Here is a 6,102-nt window from a genome sequence, read left to right on the forward strand (position 1 = left end):
TAGTCAGCTACAGTATAGACGTAAATGTGGTTGACTGGTAAGCAATTCTTATTATAGAAAAGGGTAGGTACCTATAAGTACTATCAAGGTAAAAACGAATAGAATAGAAGTTAAAACCCTTTAAAACACGTAAGTATAAATATTAGACAGCGACCTCTTTTCATTAAAAAAAATCTATAACATAAGGTCATCCTACTCATCCTACAACGCAATATAAAAATCATTAGAATCTGTTTTTCCGTTTTAAAGCAAAATAGACCGGTGCAACTTTTTATGTAAATTCAGTATAATTGACACATTTATTTAATTCGAGATGTATACTGCAAAAATATGTACCTACCAAACCAAACGTATCGAAGTGTGATCACTACAAAGTAAGTTCCTTTTATCTACAAAGGTTGGCAACGTCTGGGAGTATTCGCATCGATCAATCCCAATTCCTCGGCTCATTGCCTCAACACAGCAGTTGTTTCGTCTATAACTGTGCCTATTAAATAGTCAATTTTTGATGATGACATACTGGGTTCAATAGCATTGAAACAAGGCTTTATTTACTCAAAGGTACGACTGGTAACTATACCAAGGTAAATATATATTTTTAAACACTTTGTAGCTAAATTCGTGACCTTTATAAAATGTATACATACAACCGAGTTCGGTATCCTAAAAAACATTTTTTTCTTTAATATTTGTTACTAGACGTAGGTACTAAATGTATTTTTTAAGAGATAGACTGTGCTACAGCAAAAAACTTTAAACAGCGTTTAACAAGTGTTTAAATCAAATTTTGACAGATTTTGTAGGGGTTTGACAGCTCTAAACACCTGTTAAATACTGTCTATCTTTTTGTGGTAAGGCCCAGATACTTTATGAAAATGTCGTAGTACTTATCCATACTGTTATTTTTATATTAAGGCCCTGTAGCACGGGACGCTATTAAGACGTGACAAAAGTTCTCCGTCGCGCTCTCTCATGAGGCTGCGCGATGTGAGTGAGCGGGATGCAAAACTCTTGTCATGTCTTAAATGCGCCCCGTACTAGCCCTTAAGGTATCAATATAAATAAATGTAAGACATAATGTTTCAACCTATCCCCTATACTAATTCAAATATTTTGCTATTAGGTATATAGCACTTTTGGCTTTAGTTTTTGAAATCTCAACATGTTTCAGACACCTACCTAACTTACAAAGTTCCTCGGCGTAAGTATTTAGTTTCAAAAGTTATGTAAGCATCGCTTTTTCACATAAACTGAAACTAGATATAAATAAATATGTTCCCTATGGGCCACACCAGCTGCCCAGATTTATTTGGTAAGCAATTTAAATATTGCTACGAGCAATTTTGCTACGACGCTACGCCGTAGCTACGAGATGAAAATACTTAAAACGTTTTTCCGTGTTTTTTTTTTACAACTACTAATTAATAGTAATTAATAGTCCCCGATAAATGTGTCAACAAAACAAGCCACACTAATCTCAATAATATTATTATGATGGATTAAGTGGCATAATTGATATGATTCACCGACTCTCGCCGCGCTAAGCTGTGTCATTAGAAGATACGATCTTCAACCATGTACGTGACTGAACCATTTCTGCCAAAGCAGAATTTCAAGAGAGATAGTGAATTTATGTCGCATCTACATATGCGGGACCCAATCTGAAACCCCTTGAAATACAGTTTAATTTATTATTTTTGATAAAAACTTAAGTGGTCTTATGTCAATTACGGTCTGTAGTGTACCTATCTATTATTTACCTAGGTATAATCCTCACGAATCTCACATATCATCACGGTGATTCTAACATGAAATTATAGGGTAAGTATAAAAGTTGATATTAACGCTAGGCTGACTCTTGGTCCCCTGATTTCCACGATCGTTTTGAAAACTTTTAGATATATCGAATACGGCACCTCAATGTGTGATCTTCGCACTTCCCAATATCACCGCGCCATCAATCATCGCATACCGACACGGCGAGAATGACAATCGACCGATTCAGTGTATTATGTCGAATCTCCGGTGAATGCTCCGGAATATTGCGCACGTCGGCATTCTTCGACTCAGATTTGACATCCCAATCAGTGTCCGACTGACGATCCAGGCAAACATTAGCATCAACCTCTAATGTCAACCAAGATCAGTTACCTTACTTACCTGAGATATTGAGGTTATCCCATTTCTATGCAGAATTTGGTAGCCTTAATATCAGGGCCTGAAAGAGATTGGTTTTATAAAAATGATGGCCCGACGTTACCTAAGGTTAAGGGTATTTTGAATGCTTGTATGGATTTTATCTCGTGGCTGGCCCTGGACGGAGTTGGGTCGCGCATTCAAGTGTGTCCAAACTGTCCCTGAGTACATGTTTGTCGGTAAAAATATATGAATATCTTTTTCAGTAATAGCTTATCTTGGCCTTGCTGATCCTTATCGTTCTCCAATATGCTCTATTTTAGATTGGGTTTTGCGGAGAGTAGTGTGAGGGCATCGTCTATTTGGCGTTTAGGCACTTACGACGGCCATTAATTTAAAGTTCTAGCCGCGGGAACCTTAATTTCAGGTAGGTAAGTTAATTTTCAAATAAGATCATTAATTATTGCCAAATTGCGTAAGTACCTAATGGTAATTAGTTAATAAAAAAGTTATTCACATGGCACAAAAGGATCCCCCGCTCGGCGTACCCAGACATTGGAAGTCTGCGACTGACTTTAATCTGACTACCCAATCATTTTTGCCACGGCGGCGGCAGCGACAATCCCTTGTCTAGGTAGAATAATTAAGTACTTACCTACTAAGTTACTACGTACCTAGGTGTGCCAATAAAGTATCTAAGTACCTAGAAATTTATAACTGTAATTTCCTACCTATTACTTACCGTTTATTTTCCAAGTTTATTTATGGAAATCCCTGTACCTATGTAGGTATACTTACGTATCTAACCTTCGAAGGGCGTCAATCGTTGAGCCGACAGTAATCAATCGACTGGTAAGCAAGTGGAGTACTTAAATTATAATCAGTTAAAATTAGCCAACTTACAAATAAGTATTTTTTCCGAATTCGAACCCTAGACCTATGTTTCGTTACAAAAGTTGCTAACCCCTGCGCTATCCCATCGACCATAATTGGTATGACCGAATGTACCTATGATGAACACGTATTCATCTATCTGATTAAGCAGTATGCGTAGTTTCCTGTAATTTTCAACTATGTACCTAGTCATTGCAAATACTGGTCAGTATTGGCAGGAAATGAATTAACCAATGAGGGTTCTATCTATCTATGTGTTTCAAATGTACCTGCCTACGCATCCAGTGGGGTCACTCTACATATATGACAAAAAAAAAGTTTCAGAGCGCTGCCTCGTTGTATTAAACGTGCAAATTGCACGATAGCTCTCGTTCATTCGTTTTTCGTTAATATAGATTAACCCTTCAGGCCCTAAGTATCTACGTGCCTACGTTTTTCATTCATAGAACGATGACTGCAGTAAATAAACTTGAATAGGAAATTGATTAGGCAGCGTTCCCACTACGCCGGACCGGCAGATCTGCCGAAAACCGGACACCGGACAGAGTGTTCACATTACATCGGATCCCGCAAGAAATTCAGACAGTCCTCAGTTGAATTTGGACCTGCGCGCACAATGGACGACGAAATTGTTGTGTTGTGGTGGTATCTTAATAGAAGGCAAAATAAAAGAAAACATTGGGTACACCCTATTTTACGGGAAAGATTTTCTATTCTTTTCATTTTACATCCAGGGGCGAGGGGAGCACGAGCGGGGCGAGCGGGGGACAGATACCGGCACAAACTCGTTCACATTACTCCGGGCCCGGTCGTTCTACCGGCAATTCGTAGTGACAAAACGTTCGGTAGAAATGCCGGGCTCGGCAAAAATGCCGGACCCGGGATAATGTGAATGGCTTCATATAAATTGTACAGCCACTAGCTCTTCCGGCAGATTTACCGGCGCGGCAGATCTGCCGGTCCGGCGTAGTGGGAACGCTGCCTTAGGGATCGATCTGAAATAAGGGTATATTTTGCCTCTGACTCTGGATGTAACATGGAGTAAGGCAGCGTTCCCACTACGCCGGACCGGCAGATCTGCCGCGCCGGTAAATCTGCCGGAAGAGCTAGTGGCTGTACAATTTATATGAAGCTATTCACACTATCCCGGGTCCGGCATTTTTGCCGAGCCCGGCATTTCTACCGAACGTTTTGTCACTACGAATTGCCGGTAGAACGACCGGGCCCGGAGTAATGTGAACGAGTTTGTGCCGGTATCTGTCCCCCGCTCGCCCCGCTCGTGCTCCCCTCGCCCCGCCCGTGTTCCACTCACGTCATTCTTCTCGGTGGTAAAAGAACTTTGATTCGTCTCTTCTAAGTTCACCCATTAACGTTTCAAATGTTCCAAGTGAAAATCTTTCCCGTAAAATAGGGTGTACCCAATGTTTTCTTTTATTTTGCCTTCTATTAAGATACCACCACAACACAACAATTTCGTCGTCCATTGTGCGCGCAGGTCCAAATTCAACTGAGGACTGTCTGAATTTCTTCCGGGATCCGATGTAATGTGAACACTCTGTCCGGTGTCCGGTTTTCGGCAGATCTGCCGGTCCGGCGTAGTGGGAACGCTGCCTAATGTGAACGAGTTTGTGCCGGTATCTGTCCCCCGCTCGCCCCGCTCGTGCTCCCCTCGCCGCTGGATGTAAAATGAAAAGAATGGAAAATCTTTCCCGTAAAATAGGGTGTACCCAATGTTTTCTTTTATTTTGCCTTCTATTAAGATACCACCACAACACAACAATTTCGTCGTCCATTGTGCGCGCAGGTCCAAATTTAACTGAGGACTGTCTGAATTTCTTCCGGGATCCGATGTAATGTGAACACTCTGTCCGGTGTCCGGTTTTCGGCAAATCTGCCGGTCCGGCGTAGTGGGAACGCTGCCGTAGTGACAAAACGTTCGGTAGAAATGCCGGGCTCGGCAAAAATGCCGGACCCGGGATAATGTGAATAGCTTCATATAAATTGTACAGCCAGTAGCTCTTCCGGCAGATTTACCGGCGCGGCAGATCTGCCGGTCCGGCGTAGTGGGAACGCTGCCTAACTACGAATTGCCGGTAGAACGACCGGGCCCGGAGTAATGTGAACGAGTTTGTGCCGGTATCTGTCCCCCGCTCGCCCCGCTCGCCTCGCTCGTGCTCCCCTCGCCCCGCCCGTGTTCCACTCACGTCATTCGGCTCGCATGTTCTGGTTCATGTTTCTGGTTTGATTCGTCTCTTCTTAGTTCACCCATTAATGTTTCAAATGTTCCAAGTGAAAATCTTTCCTGTAAAATAGGGTGTACCCAATGTTTTCTTTTATTTTGCCTTCTATTAAGATACCACCACAACACAACAATTTCGTCGTCCATTGTGGGCGCAGGTCCAAATTCAACTGAGGACTGTCTGAATTTCTTCCGGGATCCGATGTAATGTGAACACTCTGTCCGGTGTCCGGTTTTCGGCAGATCTGCCGGTCCGGCGTAGTGGGAACGCTGCCTAAAGGTGGACTTTAGGTTCAGAAATAGTTACCTGTCAGATAAAGGCCCAATGAATAGCAATCCGATCATGTTGCCGAAACTGTGCATAGTCCCGACCAAGGTCCGCTTCCACTCCTGGCAGCCCAACTGGAACTGAAAAAACATTTTTTTTTTAACCCCGACGGAAAAAGAGTTGTTATAAGTTTTACGTGTCTGTGTATCTATATAATAATAATGTCTGTACGCTGCCCGTAGCACCCAAGCGGCTGAACCAATATTTATTTTATGAAAATCGGTTCAACCGTATTGACATACCCCTGACATTACGAGCATTAGGCAGCGTTCCCACTACGCCGGACCGGCAGATCTGCCGAAAACCGGACACCGGACAGAGTGTTCACATTACATCGGATCCCGGAAGAAATTCAGACAGTCCTCAGTTGAATTTGGACCTGCGCGCACAATCGAGGGGAGCACGAGCGGGGCGAGCGGGGGACAGATACCGGCACAAACTCGTTCACATTACTCCGGGCCCGGTCGTTCTACCGGCAATTCGTAGTGACAAAACGTTCGGTAGA

This window comes from Plutella xylostella, chromosome 15 (assembly GCF_932276165.1).
Source record: "Plutella xylostella chromosome 15, ilPluXylo3.1, whole genome shotgun sequence".
In the NCBI taxonomy this organism is placed as follows: Eukaryota; Metazoa; Arthropoda; class Insecta; order Lepidoptera; family Plutellidae; genus Plutella; species Plutella xylostella.